Source organism: Megascapheus bottae, chromosome 10, assembly GCF_031878675.1.
Source record: "Megascapheus bottae isolate mThoBot1 chromosome 10, mThoBot2.hap1, whole genome shotgun sequence".
NCBI lineage: Eukaryota > Metazoa > Chordata > Mammalia > Rodentia > Geomyidae > Megascapheus > Megascapheus bottae.
Window position 1 is genome coordinate 1,530,561 of NC_143518.1, and position 25,375 is coordinate 1,555,935.

Genomic DNA, 25,375 nt, shown 5'->3' on the forward strand with positions numbered 1-25,375 from the left:
TAAATTGCCTGAAGTGCTAGAGTGGTAGTCAATGACGGGTAAGATCCCTAGAGCGGGACAACCTAAGACAGGCACACTTCATGAGTAAGGCAAATACCTGCTTAATAAAACAAAAGGGAGGAGATGTGAGGCATGTCACATCAGGAAAATGGGCTCATTTCCTGGTCTTGAGATTCAACCTGCCTGTCACCTCGTTGGGAGGCTTGGCTGTGGTTTGTAATGTAAAATAGGCTACCTCTAAGTCTGGGATTGGCCCCGATGCCCTCTCATACAGCACCTACCTCCCCTGCCATGCCCACCTCTATGCTGATAGGCTCCTGCATCCTAATTTAGCCCAAAGTACTTCTGGAATTAATGAGTTTCTGCTGCAACAGACCTCCCTGGCATGTCTGTCTATTCTCCGGTGAGGGAGGGCTGGGTGTGGGGCGCCAGTCAGCCCTAACCTTTCTTGGTCTCATCTTAGTTGGGGCATGTTCTCCTTGTCCCTCCTGCGGGTCAGGAGGCAGAAGAACTAAAAAGCCCGACAAGTTTCTATAAAATAATTATTACTCTAGGTCTACAAAATATCTGAACATATGAATAAACATTTTTTCCAATGCTTATGGATAAAAACCATGTAGAGGAGGTGAGCATTTTAAACACATGTTCTATTACCACTGAGTTACATTCCCAATACTACAACTAAGCACTTTCCAACAAGTAAGTCAGGTACTATAACTTCTGAGAAGATATGTAAGAAGAAATATGACCTATCTTTTTTTTTGCCAATCCTGGGGCTTGAATTCAGGGCCTGAGCACTAACTATCCTTGAGCTTTCTCAAGGCTACAGCTCTACCACTTGAGCCACAGTGCCACTTCAAGCTTTTTCTATGCATACCAAAGAATCAAACCCAGGGTTTTGTGCATGTTAGGCAAGCACTGTAGCACTAGCTCACAATCCTGGCTGGGACTATCTTTCCTGGCTCGGCTATCTTTTTTTTTTTTTTTTTTTTTTGCTAGTCCTATGGCTTGAACTCAGGGCGAAGTACTGTCCTTGGGCTTTTCTCAATGGTAGTGCTCTACCACTTGAGCCATAGCACCACTTCTGGTTTTTCTATGTACCAAGGAGGTGAACCTGGGTTTTCATGCATGCTAGGCAAGCACTCTACCACTAGGCCATGCTCCCAGGCCCTGTCTTTAACTATTACATTGAGCACAGTAAATAAAATCACCTGGGTTTATAGCACTGCCATAACTTTTATAGCAATCACTGAAAGGCATGTCAAGTAAAGAAGTTTACACAAATATATCTCAAGAACATGGATACTTGTATCTTAAACAGTGTGCTTGAAAATTGAATTTTCAAAGTTTAATAAAATAATAATCATTCAAGCCAACAATAGAAAAAGAAAAAAAATAGTCATTATGCAACTATTATATTTATTTCAGGGATACAAGGTTGTTTTAACATTTGAAAATCAATAGACACCACAGCAATATTCTAAACATAAAATTGCCTGATCACCCTAATTTAGTGCTCACGTTTATCAAATTAAAAGGAGAAATGTTATTAATAATTCCACAAAGAGAATCTATTTTTTAAATCTACCATGTACTTGAAAAGGAAGTATTGAGGACCTTTCTTCTTGAAATTGGAAATATTATTGAGTACATATTATCTTAAGAGCTCCAATGTGAAATAGAGTATAATTAGTTGGAAAAGAAGAAAATCTGTTCTCTACAGAACAATTTATAGACAAAAAATGAAGAAGTACAAAATATGTTAAGTTCTATGCATCAGTTTTCCCCAGGAGGGTCTTTTCCTACTGTATTGCACCTTATAATGTATATTATTTCCTACAATAAAAACATTTTTAATCTACGTGTACATACATGGATTAGTATATAAGCAACACTTCCTTATTATTGAGAAGGCCTAAATGAAGTAACACCTTAGTAACAAGCACACCCTGCACTCAGAGCCTGGGCACTCTCCTTGGGCTTTCTCAAAGCTAGTGCTCTACCACTTGAACCACAGCACCACTTCTGGCCTTTTCTGTGTGTGTGTGATACTGAGGAATCGAACCAGCGTCTTCATGCATTCTAGGCAAGCACTCTACCACTAGGTCACACTCCCAGCCCAACACTCAGATCTTTTCCAGTGAAATGATTAGTGATTTTTGGGAGTACAGTGATTCTAGGACTGGAACAGGAAGTATACCAGATAGACAGGAGTATCTTGTAGTGGCAGAAAACTAGAGAGATCATTGGATCCCTACAAGTATGAGAGGGAGAAATATAAGACATATAGATATAGGAGTGAACTGCAGTAGTCCATAACATAAAATTGGAAACTGGAAAATGAGTAGAAGAAAACATAGGGGAAACAATCTATGACACTGGTCTAGGCAAAGACTTTTTGTCGGTTGTGGGACTTGAACTCTATGCCTGGGCATTGTCCCTGGCTCTTCAGCCTAAGGCTTCCATATCCCTTGAGCCACCATTTCCATAAGTAAAGACCTTTTATTTACCTTTTTTGTAGGGGTGATGGGTGATAGGGCTTGAACTCTGGGCCTAGACATTGTTCCTGAGCTCTTCAGCTCAAGGCTACATAGGTAAAGACTTTTTTTAAAATCCTTTTTTTTTTAAACTGTAAGTGGTTCCAGTTATATTGGTCAGACAGTAGGTGCATTGCTTTTTGAACACTGATACTCTTCCCATGTTTTTCTTCCACTTTCCTTTCCCTACTCCCTCCCAATCATCTTGTTTTCCCCTTCCCTTCCCTACTTCAAATAAACAAACATATATACAATATACCAGGTACCAAAATTAGATACAGTAATAAGATGAGTTGTCACAAGGAGAAAAAGAAAAGAAAAGAAATAACTTCACATGGTACATTAAGAACAACTATAACAAAGATAAACCTCTTGTTTCCATATCCTGGAGTTCATTTTGCTTACACTCCACCTATATGGCCATGTGTACATAGCTTTTGAGCTATTGTGATCCTCTACTAGGAGAATCCTAAACATACTGGAAAAAGCATGGAGCCTATGATTTTTTGGTCTGACTTACTTAATATGATTTTTTTCCAATTCTTTCCATTTCCTTACAAACATGGTGGATTTCATTCTTTCTGATGGTAGTATAGAATTCCATTGTGTATTATTCCCACATCTTCTTGGTCCATTCAACTACTGAGGAGCATCTGAGTTGGTTTCATATCTTAGCTATGGTAAATAATACTGCAACAAATATTGTTTTGCTAGCAGCTTTAGTATGTCCTTGTTTATGGATATTTGGGTAAATGCCCACGAGTGGGATTGCTGGGTCACAGGGGAGCTCTATGTTTAGTCTCTTAAGGAATCTCCATACTGCTTCCCAGAGTGATTGAACAAGTTTACACTCCCACCAACAGTGTAGTAGTATTCCCTTATGGCCACATCCCCTAGGCAAAGGCTTTTTTTTTCTAGTCCTGGGTCTTGAACTCAGGGCCTGGACACTGTCCTTGGACACTTTTTGCTCAAAGTTAGCAATATGCCACTTGAGCCACAGTACCACTTCTACCTTTTTTTCTGTGTATATGGTACTGAGGAAGTGAATACAGAGCTTTGTGCATACTAGGCAAGCACTCTACCACCAGGCGACACTTCTGGCCCCCTGCAAAGACTTTGAAAAAAGAAAAGAATGTAAATGCACAGGCAACAAAATCAAAAGCTGAAAAGTTAGACTATGCAAACTAAAATAACTCTGGGTATCATGGTGCACATCTATAATCACATCTGCTCAGGAGGCTGAGACAGAAGGGTCATGTGTTGGACAACATGCTGAGCTATGTGGCATGTTCAAAAGCAGCCTTGTATACAGAGACTGTGTTTTATTTAATTAATTAAATGAAAATAAATAAAATTCTCTTTATAAAGAGGGAGAAAATAGTTATAAAGTATATATGCCACAATATGATAATATCCAGGATATGCAAGGAATTAACTCAAAAATTAAGTAATATTAATAATAATAATATAGTTAAAGTGAATAGCACTGAATAGTCTATTTCAAAAGAAGGCACAAATGGCTGAACACATGAAAATGTTCAGCATCATTAATCATCAGGGAGATGCAAATCAAAGCCCTAATAAAACAATGTCTCCTTGGTCAGAATGGCTAAGATTGAAAAACAAAGGAAGCTGTTGGCTCATGTTGTAATCCTTGCTATTAGGGAAGCTGAGATCCAAGGACTGCAATTTGAAGCCACCCCAGACAAGAAAGTCTGTGAGACTCTTATTTCCAATTAACTACCAAAAAACAGGACTTGGAGCTGTGGTTCACTTGATAGAGCTTTAGCTTTGAGCAAAGGAGCTCAGGGACAGGACCCAGGCCCTGAGTTCAAGCTCCAGGACCTATATATAATTCCTCCTACCCCCTCCCCCATCCCCCCCAAAAAACCTAATTCTATGAGTAGATCCAGGCATGGTGGCTCCTGCTCAACACTTGTGGATGCCTTTGAATGTCTCCTCTGTCAAGTCAATCATACTAAACCATTCTAAGCCAGCTAAGTGCTGGCTCTAGTAGCTCCCAGCTGTAATCCCAGATTCTCAAGCTACAGAAATTGAAAGAGGCCCTAGTGGCCATGGTTTCTTGCTTCAACAGGGTTTGAATAGAACCTGCTTAACCCTCCCATCCTGGCCACCAACCTCCAGCCACCTCTTCACTTCCCCATGTCCTTGGATTGCTCCTGGCCTCCACTGCCACTCCTGCAACTCCCAAGTCTCTCCTAGCTGCTTCCATGACCACCACAAACCCGTGCAGGTTCGCCAGAACTACCACCATGACTGGGAGGCTGCCAATTAACCACCCGCTCAACCTGGAGCTCTACACCTCCTCCTCTCCCTGTCCCTGTCTTACTACTTTGACCAAGATGACGTGGCTTTGAAGAACTTTGCTGAATATTTTCTTCACCAGTCTCATGAGGAGAGAGACCATGCAGAGAAACTGATGAAGCTGCAGAAGCTGCGCAGTGGCTGCAGGCTATCAAGAAACCAGACCATGATGAGTTGGAAAGCAGGCCGAGTGCAATGGAGTGTGTGTTGCATTGGAAAAAACATGTGAATCCATCACTATTGGAACTGCACAAACTGGCCACTAAAAAACATGACTCCCACTTGTGTGTCCTTCCTTGAGACTCATTACCTGAATGAGCAGGGGAAATGCAGGAGCATGTCACCAACTTGGGCTAGATGGGAGCCCCTGACAGAGAATTTTCCCACTTTTATCTAAGAAATTAAAATATTTCACATGGCTTAGTAAAATATGACTGCCAATTTTAAAATGCTTATTTCCACCACTTATTTCAACTTCATTGTTTCAACTTTATTGTTATGATGTAGACTATTCCTATTCCAATTGTAAGGGGAAAAAATTAGTTTGTATAGCACTAAAATATATAGCACAGATTACTTGAGGTCAGTTTCTTAACAAAAGTATCCACTAGCCAATATTTATAAACCTCTCCTAGAGAAGACTATGAAGCATGACCATGCTAGACTCTCTCATAACTCTGTTTCAATTTCTTTTGGGGGGAGGGGTACCAAATTTATTTATTTGAAGAAATGATACAAATTAAAAGAACTTAGGACTTTTATAGAAAGTCATTTCTTACAAAACTAAAATCAAACTTCAACAAAATAAAGCACAGGAAGCAGGAACTCAAAAGGGGTGAGGTCAAGGGGAATCAGTAGAGGAAGAGAAGAAGGAGAAAATGCAGTCAAGAATCCAATGTAAATTCTACAAAATTAAGAGAAATGAGGGAAGGGGTTGATAGAGGAGGAATGGATAAGAATGTTGAACAGGTAACAATGATCAAGAAGCATTGTTTTCATAAATTACTTTGTTACATAAAACTCCTTTGTACAACTACCTAAAGAGAATAATTTTTAAAAATGCTTCTTTGAAAATAATGTTGTTTTCCCAGGGCATCAGTGGCTCATACCTGTAATCCTAGCTACTCAAGAGGCTGAGACATGGGATCATGGTTCAAAGCCAGCCTGAGCCTTATTCCCAATTAAGCACAAAAATGCCAAAAGTGCAACTGTGATTTAAGTGGTAGAGTGTGGCCTCTAGGAACAGTGCCTAAGCCCTTAGTTTAAGCCTCAGGACTGGCACAAAAAAAGAAAAGAAGAAACTCATTTCTCCTCACTTAAGTATCAGAAATAATTTTCTCCTCAAAATTATTATTAATTATTATGAATGTAACTGTAACCCCTCTATACATTATATCACCTACACAGTATTATTCTTTTGCCAGTCTGGAGCTTGAACTCAAAGCCTGGGCACTGTCCTTGGACACTTTGCTCAAGGCTAGCATTCTGCCACTTGAGATACAGCACTAATTGAGGCTTTTTCTGAGTATGTGGTACTGAGAAATTGAACCCAGAGCTTTATTGATGTTAGTCAAGCACTCTAGCACTAGGCCACATTCCCAGCCCGTAATTTTTTTAAGTGCTATCTTAGTAATAATTTAATATTAATTTATTGACTTAATACTAACTTAAATAATATTAGTAAATATTAACTCAAAATAATAATTATTACTATTATATTAAGTAATTTAATGTTAATTTAAATCAATTGTTAATACTGATATTAACTTAATTGTGTATTTAATATTTAAGTTATTTGATACTGATAATTATCAATAACGTATCAATTGATTATATAGTTATATAGTATGTTTAATATAATAAATTATTTATAATGTATGTAATATTTATTAGTAGGGTATAACAATCATAATTCCTATTAATTTAATTAATTATTACTATTAATAGTCACTTAAATATTAAAATCATATTAAATTCATATCTAAAAACATAAAAACAAAAATTAGCCATATTCTCTTGTTCAACTTACTGTCTCCAACTTATAACAGGATTGGTAGGGATTTTCCTTTTGGGGGATGAGTTAAGTTTGTAGTCCTACCTATAGAAATTGAAAGCAGAGTAAACGACTGACAATGTACTAAGCAGCCTTCCATTAACAAGATTTATATTAGACTTAATTCATGCAGAGAGAGGAATGTCTTCTGGGTCACATATTAGCCTCTTGTTTTTTTCTGTACCTTCTATTAGACATTAGGAGAGGGAGGACACTGTGAGTCTCAGTGCCATGTAAGACACCTATATTTCCAAGGTGCACTTTACTGAAAGCCTGCCAGACATCTCATTTTCTATCTGCTCAGCCAGCACAACAGCAGCAAGATTAAATCTGCAATATGTGCTGTGGGGCCCCCTTCCTGCTGACACAACAGGAAGACCAACAGTGTCTCTTCAAAATAAGGCTTAGTTTTGTAGACATAGAGTATGAAAGTCAGTATATGTTCCAGATTGATAATGATTTCCTACATTTATTAGCATATATATGGATATTTTATTTGGTAACATTAACTGTAATTCACTTGTGGCCACAAACCTTATTGAGCTTTCAAAAAATCATTTCTAATCTATTGCCTGCCAAGACTTCATAAGGAACCTTTGCCATGCTATTTACTCAATTTCAGACTAGGAAAATTATCTCAAGACTAACATGTACCAGTAAAAGGAATGGAACACATAAAAATTTCCTTTATCTTTTTATTTGTTTTCAACCTAAGTGCGCCATTTTAAAAATAAGATGTAGAAATGTTCATTCCGTTCCTCAGTTGATATTCTACCTTGATCTCTCTGTTTTCACAAGCAGGTGCTTTAAAAATGCTTTGAGGATAACAGCCTATGTCCTAATCATCACAATAACACACAGGGCAAACATTTCTCAGTATGCTTTCCCTCAGGACATTTGGGATGTGAACAGAAGTTAAATCTCCACAAGCTTTCAGGCTTTCAACTCTAGGTGATCTATGTTTAATGTATTTAAGGTTATAGTATCTCAGAAAGTATATTATCTGTCTGATATGAAAATTGGTATTGCCAAAATGAAAGGTTTGCACCATTGCTGAAATAAACCAAGATGCACATAGTCATGTATCAAGACTTGCCTGAGTTAAGTCCATTTCCTCATGGATTATTCAACATAAAAATAAAATTACTGCCTTAATCACAATAAAAATAGAAAAATAATCCCAAAGCCAATGCTTATAAATACACAGAGTTTGCATTTACCTTCCCTATCCAAAGTTGACTAAGTATGTCATTTATTTTTATCTACCGCCCAACTCCACTCACTAAGTCAGATTCATGATGTTCCTGGTGCCTTTGTCAAATAATCTCTCAACAGATTACCAACGTGTAGTTCTTCAGGTTTCACCACTGAGTCTTTCCATTTTTAATGTATCATCATAGATGTTTGAGGTAGCTCATGAAAGGGAAACAAATGTTTAAATTGTTGTAAAGGCACATTCTCAGTCCAGTGTGTGCTGCTCATTATATTCAGATCAAATACCAGGCAAACAGGTGCCTTAGGCTAGAATGCAGAGACATGGGGTAAGTTCATACCCAGCATGAACTAGCCAACTTAACCTGTTCAAATTACCCTGTTCCTGTTTTATTGAACTGATCACAGTTTTCTACTATAATCAACCCATGTATGTAGGTGATTCAATTTGCACCAAGTATGAAATTTACCTCCAAGTTACAATTAATTATACAAGGTGCATCTTCTTTTCTGAGATTCAGAAAATACAGTCCTAAATGTTTCAGCACGCACCTTGACTGATCTCCACGCATCTTGCCTAAGTGAGCTCCAAAAGCGACTCCTAGCTGAACATAGCTGAGCATCTTGTCATTCTGGAGGATATAGATAAACGTGTTCCCTAACAACATCCTCTGCTTCAAACCATCCATTCATTATTCTCATGAGTAAAAGAGCAAAATTTAATATATTTTCTAAGACTGGTCTAAAGTATTGTCCAGAAAAAAAATATTCCTACCTGCCAGGAAACATAGCACCCACCTGTAATCTCAAATATTCAGAAGGCAGAGATCAGGGTATATCTTAGTTGAAGCCATCCCAGGGAAGGTACTAGTAAGACCTCATCTGAAAAAAAAAAGAGCTGGAAGTGAGTATGGTGGCATGCAGCTGTGATTCAAGCTATGCAAGAGTTTGTAGATAAAATGATTACTGCCAAGTCAAATGCCCATGGCTCAAGCCAATAATTCCACCTAGAATGCTGAGATCTGAAGATCATGGTTCAAAGCTAACCCAGACAAGAAATTCCAAGAGACCCTTAGCGCTAATTAACCACTAGAAAACTGGAAGTGAGGCAGTGGCTAAAAGTGGTAGAGTACTAGCCTTGAGCAAAAGCGGTCATGACAGTGCCCAGGCACTAATTTGAAGCCCCTAGGAAGGAGGAGGAGGAGGAGGAGGAGGAGGAGGAGGAGGAGGAGGAGGAGGAGGAGGAGGAGGAGGAGGAGGAGGAGGAAAAAGAAAACAGATTATTGTCACAGACCACCCAGGCAAAAGCATGAAGCAATGTCTAAAATAAAATTTTTAAAAGGATGAGGGTGTAGGTTAACTTAAAAAGTTCCTACCTAGCACGAAAGAGGCCTTGATTTTAAAACTCAGCACTGTACCACTAAAAAAGAATGCTCCCAGTAACTGGGAATTTGTTTAAGGAGCTCCATCCGCAATTAAAGATAAAATGTGAATACAGCTGGCATAAGTATGCCAATTCAGTCTACATTAATGAGTAAGTAGAATAAGACTTCTATGAATGAAAAAATAAAAATCAATTGTTGACTTGCCAGGCAGACTTCATGCATTAAATGAATACGTGCTAATTGTTAGGGAGTCCTGGAATTGGTTTCAACTGGCTAATTCTTCTACCAGAATTGAAATTGGCTGACCTTTTCTTTTTAAATGAATTACATACTCAGAAACTGATTAGGACTGCGAATTACGCTTCTGGTAACAGAATAAAGAAGCAGCAATAAATGTGTGCACAGATGTCTCCATAAAGGGGCAGAGCAGTTACCTGGGCACTTGCTGACTTCTGACAGGAGAACCAGCTGTAAGTCTCTTTCCACAAGGTGCAGATCAGGCTATGGGCCATGAAATAGGAATTAAAACGTTTTCTCTGTATATTTCTGCTCAATTTCTTTAACAACCCTATTATGTTAGTAGTAAGAACAAAAAAAGGAAACCCAGATTTTACTTAAAATGTGTTTTCCAGACATTACTAATTTACAATCTGCTCAAAATAAGCAAATTTGCAGGAACTGCATTATTTCTACCTTTTCATTAAATGAAATTTGTCACAAAAATGTATTATTTGTACTTACCTACTAGAGGCTATGTTTTCCTTTAACAATGGCTATTTATTAGCTGAAATTTACAATTCACATTCATTTGCCTTTAATCATAAACTTGCTCTGTGTGTGTGTGTTCACCCTTTCTTTTTTTCCATATATTTTTTGTAATTGATAGAAGGGTTATATCATATTCACCAGATAGACGGTACATTACTTCAATACATTGATACCCTTTCTCATGTCTTGATTCTAATTTTCTTCCCCCACCCCCACCCTTCATCTTGTTTTCCCCCTTTCCCCATCCTATTTCAAATAACCAAATATGCATATATACAATATATTACATAACAAGGTGAAATACTGTAACAATATGAGATAGCCAATGGGCAACAAAAGAGATAAGAGATAACAGTACATTAAGGACAACAATCACTTATTATATGGCTTTTGTTTCTATATCCTGGAGGTCCTTTCATTTTAGCATCATACTATATGACCTTAAGTACCTAGGTTTTGTTCTATTGTATATCTCTGCTAGGAGAACACAAGGTTTCTACTGATTATGACAAATGAGGGAAACCATTGAGCCTATGTTCCTTTGAGTCTGGGTTACTTCACTTAATATGATTTTTTCTAAGTCTTTCCATTTCCTTACAAATGGGGTGATGTCATTCTTTCTGACAGCAGCATACATACACAATGGAATTCCATTGTGTATAAATACCACACCTTGTTGATCCACTCATCAACTGAGGGTCATCTGGGTTGGTTCCATATCTCTGCTTTGGTAAATAGTGCTGCAATGAACATCGTTGTGCTAGTGGATTCAGTATGTCCTTGTTTCTGGATGATTGGGTAAATGCCAAGTAGTGGAATTGCTGGGTCATAGGGGAGCTCTATGTTTAGCCTTTTGAGGAACTGCCATACTTCTTTCCATAGTGGTTGAATGACTTTGCACTCCCACCAACAGTGTAGTAGTGATCCCTCCTGGCCACCTCCCCTCCAGCATCTGTTGTTAGATTTCTTGATCATGGCCATTCAAAGATGTTTTGATTTGCATTTCTTTTATGGCCAGAGATGTTGAGCTATTCATGTGTCCATAGGACATTCTTATTTCTTCTTCAGAGAAAACTCTAAGTCTTTGGCCCATCTGTGTGTTCACTCTTTCTGACACAGGTATCAATGATGATCCAAATTCAAAGCCTGGCCATCATTTTCACTTTTTCCTGCAGGCCTAGCCTTCTCCTTTCAGGAAAGTCTCCTGGCCTCCAGTGCAACCTCTGAATGATTCCTCTCCAAATTCACCTTGCACAGTTCCAGCTGGTTATATATCCAGCTTCTGTTCAAATGGCTCACAGTTTCCAGAGGTCACAAAATAAAGTCAAAGCACTTTATTTAATGTGACCAAATCAACACTCTGACCACACCCCACCCTCAGCTTCTTCCACACTTTCCCACTGCTCCTCTTAAAATCCTGTTGCACTCCCTCCCTTAAGACCCCCTTATCTGTGCCACAGAACAGTCAGAAATAATCTGCTGCCAATTGCACCTGGACAATTGCTGGTCTCCTTAGATTCTGTCTTCCTGGAAGGACCTTGGTCAGTGTTCACAGTAAAGAGCCTGGCTCAAACTCTCCTGAAATCCATGCTTCTCCTTTGCAGGGTTCACAGCACATAGGACTAATTGAATATTAATCAGTTGTCTGATTCTGTTCTTGCTACAGACAGCAACTATCATTAAGGAAAAAACTGGGATTCATTTTTTCTCTGTATGCCTAGGAATTGGAAATGCAATAAATTCTTTCTACGTCTCTTCATGCAATTCTTTTTTTCTTTTTTCTTTTTTTCATTTTGACCAGTCCTGGAGCTTGAACTGGAGGCCTGGTCACTGTCCTTGGGCTTTCTCAGTGATAGCACTCTACCACTTGAGCCACAAGTACCACTTCTGGCTTTTTTTGTGCATGCTAGGCAAGCACTCTACCACTAGGCCACACTCCCGGCAATTCTGTGCAATGTTTTTTGTTGATGATGTTGTTGCCAATCCTAGGGTCTGGGCACTGCCCTTGGGCTTTCTCAAGGCTAACACTCTATCAACTGAGCTACAGCACTACTTCCAGCTTTTTCTATGTGTGATACACTGAGGGATCTAGACAAGTACTCTACCACTAGGCCAAGCTCCTGGTCCCTGTGCAATGTTTTTATTCCCAGTATTTCTAAAACAGAATGGGCATTAAAGTAAGGTGTTGTGACAGTGCAGCAGTTGTCTTATCTAAAGCCTTCATGCTTTATTTACTTTTACTTTTTTCCTTTCTGTTAGTACCTTACATGAATATGTGCAAGTTGTGTTTTATAAATATTTACTTAAACAAGCTGGATAAAAAAAATAACGAAAGCTTATTTATACTGAAAACTCACACCTAAAAACTGATGGATGGCAGACTGTGATTATTTGCTCTGACTTCAGATAATAAGTATAAATTCTTGTCCAAGAGGATAAATTGATGCTATCAATTTTAGTACATCTAAGGTCATAACTCCTGGGCTTCTCTACGAATCTTTGACAAGCTCATTTTTATTGTGTTTAAATATAGTTGTTCTTTCATATAGCTCTTGAAGTTTATTGCACTTTCTTTTTCATACACATGTACTATATGATTTTAAAAATATATGTATGTATATATACATATATATGGTTAAAAATACAGTTTTTATATAAAGTATTTGCTAAATAGTGCCAAGTGCAGTTTCCAACTTTCACAGCAGCTCCATAATCTATGCATACAAATATGCTAGTGTGTTTTGAAAGAGCCAAAGCACTGTGAACAATTTACAGCTGGTGTGCTATTATCATTTAAACTGTTTGTTTGAAGTTGTTTTTGTTGTAACATTATGAGGAACATATACTTGTACTACCAAGAGATGGCACCACTACCCACATCAAGAAAAACCTACTCTGAGCAGCATGGTGGTATTGGCCCAGCTATGCATTAGGAAGAAAGAGATCATGGGCCAAAGCCAGTTTGAACAAAGCATGAGAACATATCTAAAAAACAAACAAGAGCTTCATCTTGTGTGATTGTTGTTTCCTAATGTACTATATTTCTCTTCTCTTTTGTTGCCCTTTAGTTAATCTCATTGTTACAGTATCTGACTTTGTTACCTGGTATACTGTATATACATTTATTGATTTATTTGAAATAGGAAAGGGAAGGGAGGAAAACAAGATGATTGGGAGAAAGTTGGGGAAAGGAAGTGAGGACAAAAACATGAGAGGGGATGTCAATGCGTGAGAAGTAATGCATCTTCTATCTGGAGAATATAACTATAACCCCTCTATACATTACAATAAAATAATAAAATAAAAAAGGAAAATATTGACAAAGTGCATAATGAAAAACACAAGCTCTCTATACATTACAATAAAAAATGATTAAAAAATCAGTCCTGGGCCAGGAGTTTGGCTAGTGGTAGAGTGCTTGCCTAGCATGCATGAAGACACGGGTTCGATTCCTTGGTACCACATATATAGAAAAAAAGCCAGAAGTAGTGCTGAGGCTCAAGTGGTAGAGCTCTAGCCTTGAGAAAGTCCAAGGACAGTGTTCAGGCCCTGAGTTCAAGTCCAGGACTGGCAAAAAATACCAGTTTTGATTTTGAGGCCTGTTTGAGCTACTGAATAAGAATGAAGTACAAAATAAATGATCACAACAACAAAAACTTTAATGTATTAAAAGTGAATCCACAACTTATAAGCCAGTCAGAGAGAGGAGGAAATAGTGTGAAGTTTTGCTCCTGATTTCTTTTTTTTCCTTTTTGCTCTTTCTTTCTCTTTCTTTTTTTCTCTCTCTCTTTCTTTCTTTCTTTCTTTCTTTCTTTCTTTCTTTCTTTCTTTCTTTCTTTCTTTGTTGGTTGTGGGACTTGGATTCTGGGCTTGGGTACTGTCCCTGAGTTCTTTAGCTTAAGGCAACCACCCTACTCCTTGAGCAACAGTGTCACTTCTGGTTTTCTAGAGGTTAATTGGAGATAAGAGTCTCATAGTCCTTAGTGCCTAGGCTGGCTCAGATCTCACTCAGCCTCCTGAGTAGCTAGGATTACAGGGGTGAGCCACCATGCCTTGCTTGCTCTTGATTTCCTCCTCCTCCTCCTCCTCCTCCTCTTCTTCCTCTTCTTCTTCTCCTTCTTCTGCAAAATTCTTAGCACTTTTTAAAAACCTTGTTTGAATGTTGTAAGTTTGCATTATTTCGTTTGGATCAGTGCCTTGGTTAGGATTCTTTATGATAATCAACAGAAACTGGCTTTAGTTTAAGAAAAAAGAAAGGGCATGGAAAGCTCTGTGCTTACCAGGACTACAAAGGTAATAAAGATAAATAAGATCCAGTTCCTGCCTTCAACCAACTAGTGGGCTTGGTGATATAAGGACCATGGTCCCCAGTACAGACAGCAAAGACCACTAGAGAAGACATAGGGATCTGGGCACAGAAGCTGGAAGGTGACATGTAATTCTGGGGGGGCCTAGACAGATTCACCAAAGAAGATATACTGTTTGAGGTGGGCCCTGATGGGTAGACTGATGTTGGCAAGTACAGAGAAGTCAGAATAGAAGGCTGTGCAAGAGAGAAAGAAGAGAGCGGAGATTGCCCCCATTCAAAAGAAACACATGAAGAGAAGGCCGAGGTAATATAAAAGCAAGAGCATTCCAAGAAAATTGCCCTGTCCATCTAGAATATTGGCAGGTTGCTAAGAGTAAAGCATTTTAATTAACCCTGTAGGCAATAGGGAGCTATTAAAAGTACTACAGTCCTACCCTCAGACTGGATATTTGGTGAGGAAGGAAAAATGATCATCCTATTTAAATAGATGGAATTTCATACAGCTCAAGGAACACTTTAAGCAAGAGACTAATTTAAAACCTAACTCACATTTAGAGCCTGTGAGAAGCAAAGGAACTGAGATAGGCAATAAAATAAAAAAAATTAAAAAAAAGAAAAAAGAAAGGTGGTGTGTTTTATAAGTAAGATAGTGCATTATGCATAATATAAAATGGTGTTAGAAAGCAAAATCCAGGAAAAACATCAATAAGCCACTCTAGATCCAGAGATCTAAATGGTGAGAGCTCATCATCATTTTTATTTATTTGCTTGTTTTTCCAGTCCTGCAGTTTGAACTCTGGCACCTGGGTGCTGTCCCTGGACCTTTTTTTTTTTTAATTTTTTTTTGCCAGTCCTGGGCTTGGGCTCAGGGCCTGAGTACTGTCCTTGGACTTTCTCAAGGCTAGAGCTCTACCATTTGAGCCTCAGCACCATTTCCGGCTTTTACTATATATGTTACTGAGGAATCGAACCTGGGTCTTCGTGCATGCTAGGCAAGCACTCTACCATTAGGCCAAACTCCCGGCCCCCAGGACTTCTTTTGCTTAAATGTAACACTCTACTACTTGTGCCACAGTGCCACTTCTGGCTTTTTTTTTGTGATTAATAGGAGTTAAGAGTCTCAGGAACTTTCCTGCCTGGGCTGGCTTCCAATTGTGATTCTCAGATCTCAGCCTCTTGAGTAACTAGGATTATAAGTATGACACACTGATGTCTGACTTTTATAATCATTTTATTAGGAAGAACTTAGCACCATGTCTCTACTTTTTTCTTTCCACTCAGTATTAAGCGAATCCTGTTGCTCTAATATGTCATGCGGTTATACTTGGGGTAAGGCATGTGACAGCTGTAGCATGATTTCTAGTTTTGCTAGAACTACATGGATGAGGAGAGTTGTTTCCCAAGAGAAGAGTGGGATGCTAATTGGAAAATACAATATGAAATGGTGAAGATGGGAAGATGATTCTTAGGGAATAGAAATAAATGACTTCTATCAATTGAAAGATACTCAATCTCATCCCTCAAATTTTATTTATCCATGTTAGCAATATTATAGAAAGATCAAGCATTTCATAGGACTGAGTGTGGAAGACAAAATGTTCACTGTTTCTTGGTTTAAAATAATATGAAATATTAATCCATTAGGATAATATCATTTCCTGCCCAGTGGTCCTGTTAACTCAAGAGAGCTCGGTGACAGGACAGAGTTCTTAATAATTTCTGCCACTTGCATAATCTCCAAAATATTCCTATGGATAAAATGGAACACATAAAATTTTATTTTAAAACCCAGTTTTACTTTGACAGGTAACTTCTTTTGTATGTGGGAATTGGACCATTGCTTGAAATATAAATATGAAAAAAATTTCCAGGCAGATTATTATAATTATTATTATTTTTGCCAGTTCTGGGCTTAAGCTCAGGGCATGAGCATTGTCCTTGGATTTACTCAAGGCTAGAGCTCTATCACTTGAGCCTCAGCACCACTTCCAGCATTTTTCTATATATTTGGTTCCAAGGAATTGAACCCAGGTCTTCATGCATGCTGGGCAAGCACTCTACCACTAGGCCAAACTCCCGGCCCCAGATTATTATTTCTTTTATTGTTGGGGTAATGTACAGAGGGGTTACAGTTACATTTGTTAGGTAGTGGATGCATCACTTTTTGAACATTGATACCTTTTCTCATGTTTTTGTTCCCATTTCCTACTCCCACCCCTCCCAATCATCTTGTTTGCCCCCCCTTCACTTCCCTATTTCAAATAAACAAATAAATGTGTATACGATATTCCAGGTAACAAAGTCAGATATGGTAACCACATGAGATTAAGCATAAGAGGGAAAAGAAAAGAAATAACATGGTACATTAAGAACAACAATCACTATGAGAAGTAATGCACTTACTACCTGGCAAATATAACTGTAACCCCTCTGTACATTTCCTTGACAATAAAACATAAAATAAAATAAATTAGAAATAATAAAAAAGACCAACAATCACAAAGATAAACCTCTTGTTTCCATATCCAGGAGTTCACTTTGCTTAGACTCCTCCTAAATGGCCAGGTGTACATAGCTTTTGAGCTATTGTGATACGCTGCAAGAAGAATCCTAAACATATACTAATTATTACAAATGAGAGAAACCATGGAACCTATGGTTTTTGGGTCTGTTTTACTTCACTTAATATGATTTATTTTCCAATTCTTTCCATTTCCTTACAAATGGGGTAATGTCATTCTTTCTGATGGTAGCATAGAATTCCATTGTGTATAAATACCACATTTTATTGATCCAATCATCTAAGGGGCATCTGGATTGGTTCCATGCCTTAGCTTTGCTAAATAATGCTGCGAAGAACATCATTGTCCTAGTGGATTTAGTATGCCCTTGTTTCTGGACAAATGGGTAAATGCCAAGTAGTGGAATTGCTGGGTCATAGGGGAGCTCTATGTTTAGTCTTTTCAGGAACCACCATACTGCTTTCCATAGTGATTGAACAAGTTTACACTCCCACCAACAGTGTAGTAGTGATTCCTTCTGGCCACATCTCTGCCAGCATCTGTTATTAGATTTCATGATCTTGGCCATTCTAACTGGAATGAGGTGAAATTTCAAAGTTGTTCCTTTGGATTGTGTGCTTGTTCTATGATGTGTGCAGGACTAACTCAATGTCCTCTACTTTTCTTCATGGAATGAGCTGTGTTGAGAGTACCCATTTATTTGTATATAAATTCATATTGGGCTTTTATCTTAGATTCTAAATTAGGGAACAAGTTTCAGTGTGATGGATAAGACAGAAGGAACTGATATTGGGGTAATGAAAGTACCCAAGTGGGAGGCAGATAATATAGAATATGTAGAAATTAGGTAGGTAATTCAGGATCTATAGAAATTAGATTGCTATGGAAATGGACATGTTTCCTTTCTCTATTTCAAAGCCTTTTATTCAATGAAAAAGAGTGAAACAAGCCATATCTTTTATAGGATGACTTAACTTTACAGAATCTACTGATGCAGGGCTGCAAAACATTCCATTTAAAAATAGATGTTGATTTTTATTTGTTTGTGAGTTTGGGTATTTTACCTGTGAAATTTCCTATTTTGCACAGTTGGGTAGTGCTGAAAACAAAAAAAAATATTTTAAGTTTTAGCATTGTATAATTTAGGATTTTGACCTAAGGTAGTAGAAAAAGCAGTTGCTAGTTAGTATAAAGTTGTTGACTGGAGAAGAATAAAAAGTGGATGCCTCATTTTTGCTTCATAAATAAGGGGAAATTTGGCCTTAATGTGAAAAATGTGACAATTAAAAATGTTTTATTTGTTTGTTATACATGTTTTTCTATTATAATATTAAGGATTTGCTAATTGAACTCAGCCTCATGCTTGATAAGCAAATGGTACCCCTTGAGATAAAACTCAGTTCTGATGTGTTTTGTTAGTTGATCTTTGGGCCTGGGCCCTGTCTGTGAGCTCTTCAGCTCAAGGCTAGTGCTCTACCACTTGAGCCACAGCATCAGCTTAAATGGGCTCAATTTAATGTACTCTTTAAACTGGATGGTACTGTTCACACTTACAATCCTAGCTGCACAGGGGGCTGAGATTTAAAGATTCCTGATGGAAGCAAGCCCAAGAAGACAGACATGAGACTCTTACCACATAATAATTACCAAGAAGCCAGAAGTGGAGGGTGGTTTGAGTGGGTAGAGCAGAGCGAAAAAGCCCAATAAGAGCACAGGAATCTGAGTTAAAGCTGACTTAAACCATGTGTGTGTGTGTGTGTGTGTGTGTGTGTGTGTACATGCATACATATATGTGTATATGTATGTGTATATATATGTATGTATTCGTGTGTGTATATATGTATGTGTGTATGTGCATTGTGTGTGTGTGTGTGTGTGTGTGTGTGTGTGTGTGTACAGTGATCTCTCCCCTATGGCTGTAGCTATGTTCCAGAGCCCCTCTCAATGTGTAAAAACCCAGGGACTAGCTCCATTATACAGTTGTCTCTGCTGTATCTCAGTTCACTTATTGCTGCTTTGCAGGTTTCACCTGGTGTGGGAGCTCTGGAATGTAACTCCAGTGACAGGTGAGGGATCACTGTTTACAATAGTAAATGAATCATAATATAGCAAGGGAAAATATATATGAATACTATAATATATAATACATATAATGTATAGCATATATTTGACATATTAACAGAATATAAAGCATATATAACAATATGCTATATATTTTAATATAGTATGTATCTTTATAGCCTATATTATATAATTTGTGTATAAATTTATGTGTACATATATTTTTTCATTATAACATGCCACCATTATAATCATATTTTGTTCTTTAGTTAACCATAAAATCTGAATTAATTACCTTTTACATCCCAAATATATTTTTGTTGTGGAGCTTAAGAGTGTGGCTTTTGGTAGATACTTGTTCAAATAGTCACTCTACATGTTATTCAAAGTATGATAAATTCAATTAAATTAGTTAAACTCTTTGTGCTTAGTTTCTGAACAATTGGAAAACTTTTTTTACTAGAGACAAGAGTAGTATCACTTAAGTAGTTATTTTAAAGATAAAATTGACTGAAACATATTATGTACTTTGAATAATATTTGGCATTTGGAAAACCAGAGTTGCTGTGCCCTTACTACCATAAGTGCTACAGCCATTTCAGTTAAATTATTTACTATCATTACTATTCTTAGACTTTAACTGTTCTGTTTTTTCATCCTTCCTAGGATATAAATATGTTAAAAATAGGAAGTTGGTTTTGCGGCAGGCCAAACACACAACCTACTGACCCTGAAATAATATATTCTTTCTCTATACCCTTGGAGCCTACAGGAAGCTAAAATCCCTTCAGTTTTGAAAATGAGAAGCACATGATGCACATAAAGTACATACAGATAACCTTTTACAACTAAGCACTAATACAAAAAGTGTCAAATTATCTTCTTCACAATTTATCACTGTTCTTTATTTTCTTAGAAAAGAGAAAATAAAAGTGTCCTTGATTCAGGGAGGGGCACTATATTCAGGTATTTTAGGGACATATAAAACAACCAAGAAATATTTCTCTATGCATTTCAGTGCCTTAATTGGAGCTATTACTTTCCCTTCTGCTGTCTTGCCTGTCTTTATAATTACGTATTCCGTTGGTAACAGTGGATGAAGGTGCCCATATGATTTACAAAATTCCTAGGCACATACTCTAGCTAGTGGTCAAATAATTTCAAACTTGATGGTTAGAACCAAGATGTCCAATCTTTACTCCAGTGGTTTGGTGTAATGATCCATCCTTACAAGCTAACTGAGAACTTGACTTTACAGGTATGAGAATCAACAAGAGAATGCACTTGGGAAGCATTTGAGCTGTACTGACATATTCCATTAGCTGGTTGGGGCATAAACAAAATATAGATGAATATTACCCAGCATAGCACTTGGCAAAAGATTCTTGTGTAAATTTCATTTTGTGTTTCCTCTCTATAAAAATATCATTTCTGTGGCTTTCCTTGCATTATACATTTGGAAACCCTCCAACTGTCAAAAACTCCTTAGTTAATTTACATGTCATTTGCCAAACTAATCCCACTTAATGTCACTATTTTAAAATTTAAATTTTCTAATTTTAAAATTAATATAGTGCAATGTCTCCTGTAAATTTTCTAAAAATGACTTCAACATAGTGAGAGCTCAGTGCTAGTCCTGGGCTTGAGCTCAGGGCTTGAGCACTGTCCTTGGACTTTCTCAAGGCTAGCACTCTACCACTTGGGCCTCAGCACCACTTCCAGCTTTTTGCTATGTATGTGGGGTACCGAGGAATCGAACCCGAGTCTTTGTACATGCTAGGCAAGCACTCTACCACTAGGCCAAACTCCCGGTTCCCAAGAGAGAGACCTCAATTTTTTAAATAAAACATTTAAAACTGGATTGGCAGTTTAGATATGAGGTCAGGGATTTTGTCATTCATAAAGATAAAATTCATGGTGAGCAAAAGTAAAATAGAGTGTTATAAAAACTAAGTTAAAAATAAGCATTGTGACTGAAATAGAAATGGCAATAAGAGACCTTCCACCTAAGAAAAGCCCAGGGCAAGATGGATTCACAGCTGAATTCTATAAGATCTTCAAAGCAGAACTCAAACCAATACTCCTCAAGCTCTTCAACGAAATTGAAAATGAAGGTTCTTTACCAAACTCATTCTATGAAGCCAGTATAACCCTCATCCCCAAACCAGACAGAGATTCATCAAAGAAAGAGAAATATAGACTATTGCTTTGATGAACATCGATGCAAAACTTCTCAACAAAATACTGGCCAACTGTCTACAACAACTCATCAAAAAAATTATACACTATGATCAAACAGGATTCATCACAGGGAGCCAAAGCTGGTTCAACATACACAAATCAATTAATATAATTCAACACATCAACAGGACCAAGGACAAAAATCACATGATTGTCTCAATAGATGCAGAAAAGGCATTTGACAAGATCCAACACCCCTTTATGTTAAAAGCTCTGGAGAAACGAGGAATCCATGGAATATTCCTCAGTATAATAAAGGCTGTGTATGACAAACTCACAGCTAGTATTATGCTTAATGGCAAAAAGCTAAAGCCATTCCCTCTAAAATCAGGAAAGAGACAAGGATGCCCACTCTCTCCACTCCTCTTTAACATAGTATTAGATTCCTAGCCAGTGCAATAAGGCAAGAAGCAAGCATAAAGGGGGTCCAAATAGGGAAAGAGGAAGTAAAACTATCCCTCTTTGCAGATGACATTATTCTGTATTTAAAGAATCCTATAGACTCCACTCCCAAGCTCCTTGAGCTGATTTAAAACTTTGGAAGGGTAGCAGGGTATGAAATTAACCCTCAAAAATCAACTGTTTTCCTCTATGCCAAAAGTGAGAGGAATGAGGCAACAATCAGGAAAGCAACTCCTTCTGCAATAGCCTCAGAGAAAATAAAGTACCTAGGAATTATCTTAACTAAGAATGTAAAGGACCTTTTTGATGAAAACTTTAAAACCCTGAAAAAGGAAATTAAAGCAGAACTGAGGAAATGGAAAAACCTCCCATGCTCCTGGATTGGAAGAATCAACATCGTAAAAATGACAATCTTGCCAAGGGCTCTCTACAAATTCAATGCAATACCCATCAATATCCCAATGTCATTCTTTAAAGAAATAGAAGAGGCAATCCAAAATTTCATATGGAATAATAAAAGACCCGGTATAGCAAAAACACTACTTAGCAGAAAGAACAGTGCTGGAGGAATTTCAATACCAAACTTTACCTGTATTACAGAGCTATAATTCTCAAAACAGCTTGGTACTGGCACACGAACAGGCCTGAAGACCAGTGGAATAGAACTGAGGACCCAGATATCAAACCACAGACCTATGGCGACCTAATCTTTGACAAGGGAGCCAAAAAAATAGAATGGAAGAAAGACAGCCTCTTCAACAAATGTTGCTGGCAGAATTGGTTAAGCACCTGCAGAAAACTAAAGTTGGATCCTTCTTTGTCACTCTGCACTAGAATTAACTCCAAATGGATCAAAGACTTCGAGGTAAAAGCAAATGCACTGAAAACTTTACAAAAAGGAATAGGAGATACACTAGGTCTCCTTGGCACAGGTAGAAACTTTCTTAATAAGGACCAAGAATCACAACAAATCAGAGAAAGGCTGGATAAGTGGGACTGCATTAAACTGCAGAGTTTTTGTATGGCAAAGGACATAGCTAGTAAATTAATTAGGAAGCCTACAGAGTGGGAGAAGATCTTCACCAACCAAACAACGGACAAAGGCCTCATATCTAAAATATATTAACAGCTCAAAATATTGAATCACTCCAAAACTAATCTCCAAAGTAACAACCATCCCATTGAAAGATGGGCCAAAGACTTAAAGAGAGTCTTCTCTGAAGAAGAAACAAAATGGCCTATAGACACATGAAGAAATGCTCAACATCTCTGGTCATAAAAGAAATGCAAATCAAAACAACTCTAAGATTCTACCTCACTCCAGTTAGAATGGCCAGGATCAAGAAAACTAATAACAACAGATACTGGAGGTGATGTGGCCAGGAGGGATCACTACTACACTGTTGGTGGGAGTGCAAACTTGTTCAACCACTATGGAAAGTAGTATGGCAGTTCCTCAAAAGAGTAACATAGAGCTCCCCTATGACCCAGCAATTCCACTACTAGGCATTTACCCAATTGTCCAGAAACAAGGATATACTAAGTCCACTAGCACAATGATGTGCACATTGCAGCACTATTTACCATAGCAAAGATATGGAACCAACCCAGATGTCCCTCAGTTGATGAGTGGACCAACAAGATGTGGTATTTGTACACAATGGAATTCTATGCTGCTGTCAGAAAGAACAACATCATCCCATTTGTAAGGAAATGGAAAGACTTGGGAAAAAATCGTATTAGGTGAAGTAAGCCAGACTCAAAGGAACATAGGCTCAATGGTTTCCTTCATTTGTCATAATCAGTAGAAACCTTGTGTTCTCCTAGCAGAGATTTGCAATAGAGCAAAACCTAGATATATAAGGCCATATAGTATGACGCTAAATGAAAGGTCCTCTAGGATATAGAAACAAAAGCCATATAATAAGTGATTGTTGGGGCCGGGAGTTTGGCCTAGTGGTTAAAGTGCTTGCCTAGTATGCATGAAGACCCGGGTTCGATTCCTCGGTACCACATACATAGAAAAAAAGCCGGAAGTGGTGCTGAGGCTCAAGTGGTAGAGCTCTAGCCTTGAGAAAGTCCAAGGACCGTGCTCAGGCCCTGAGCTCAAGCCCAGGACTGGCAAAAAAAAAAAAATAAGTGATTGTTGTCCTTAATGTACTATGTTATCTCTCATCTCTTTTGCTGTCCCTTGGTTATCTCATATTGTTACAGTATCTCACTTTGTTACCTGATATATTGGATATATTTGTTTTTGGTTATTTGAAATTGGATAGGGAAGGAGAGAAAACAAGATGAGGGTTGGGGGTCGGGGGGAGGGAAATGGGGACCAAAACATGAGAAAGGGTATCAATGTATGTGAAATAATGCACCTTCCATTTGGCAAATGTAATGTAACCCTTCTATTAATTACAATAAAAATATATGACAAATAAGCATTGTGATTCATGTGTGTGATCACATTACTGGGAGGCATTGACAGAGGGCACCTGCCAGTCTTCGCTACAGCAATACCTTGACTCAAAGTAAACCAGGAAAACCCAGAATATATATGTGCACAGGAAAAGGATAAACTTTTGATTGCTTAACTGGACATTCTTAATTTGAACTTTTATCATTTTTACCAGTGTTGCTTAAGGAAGGACATATCACTATATGCATCCAATGTACCTTAATCAGACTCATCCTTTATTCCTTTTCGCTTCCCAAATCAATCTCAACACACAAGTACTTTGACCACATTCACCCTTAACTTCAGTTAACTTTTGAGGGCAAAGCCAGTTATGGGGAATTGATCTTAAATGTATAGAGCACAAGATTCCTACACTGTACTATACATCAGTGCCAACTGTTCTACAGCTGAAAGAGGGAGTTCCACATTCAAAAAATTTCTGTGGCTATAATATCCTAGATAAACCAGCAGAGCTCATTTATATACACATCAAACTCCACACTGCTACAGATCAACTCCAGCCTGGGGCTCAGCATTTCTTTACATTCTCCATATAAAATATTTTCATTACTAAGAAATTATTAATTTGTACTGTTTTATTTGTATGTCTTTTACTTTTTCACTTGATGTTTAGTACAGACCAATAAAGACAATCTATGATTAAATTTTAATTACAGAATAGACTAATACACACCTCCTTTTTTTTTTATCAGTCTTGGGCTTGAGCTCAGGGCCTGAGCACTTTCCTTGGACTTTCTTAAGGCCAGAGCTCTACTATTTGAGCTTCAACACCACTTATGGCTTTTTTCTATGTATGTTGGTACCTAGGAATTGAACTTGGGTATTCATGAATGAGAGGCAAGCGTTCTACTACTAGGCCAAACTCCCAGCCCCTAGACTAATACACAGTTCATTTAAAAAATTCAAACATCACCCACAATCCTAGTCTCTTTCTCTATTGTAGAAATAACTTTATGTTTAGTTTGGCATGGAATTTTTGAGAAATGTTTACATATTATCTTTACCTATATATAGCAGCTTTAGCAGCTATTTTAAGGAAATGCACTCTTAACCAAGAAAATCATGAGAATCACGGAACATATCCCTT

General features: G+C 37.8%; 1 protein-coding gene across 6 annotated transcripts in view; it reads right to left on the reverse strand.

The window, feature by feature from the left end:
- Positions 1 to 25,375, reverse strand: part of LOC150057313 (uncharacterized) — a 207,122-nt gene that overhangs the window by 156,621 nt on the left and 25,126 nt on the right. For 4 of the 6 annotated variants that reach the window (XR_016536812.1, XR_016536813.1, XR_016536809.1 and 1 more), the window contains exons 3-5: positions 9,947 to 10,013; positions 8,136 to 9,009; positions 6,892 to 6,956 (exon numbers count right to left, since the gene is read on the reverse strand). The gene's annotated coding sequence lies outside the window, so the exon portion shown is untranslated. Of the gene's footprint in view, positions 1 to 3,057; positions 3,293 to 6,891; positions 6,957 to 8,135; positions 9,010 to 9,946; positions 10,014 to 25,375 lie in introns of those variants that run through there. The other 2 variants (XR_016536810.1, XR_016536814.1) reach the window with 2 other exon arrangements.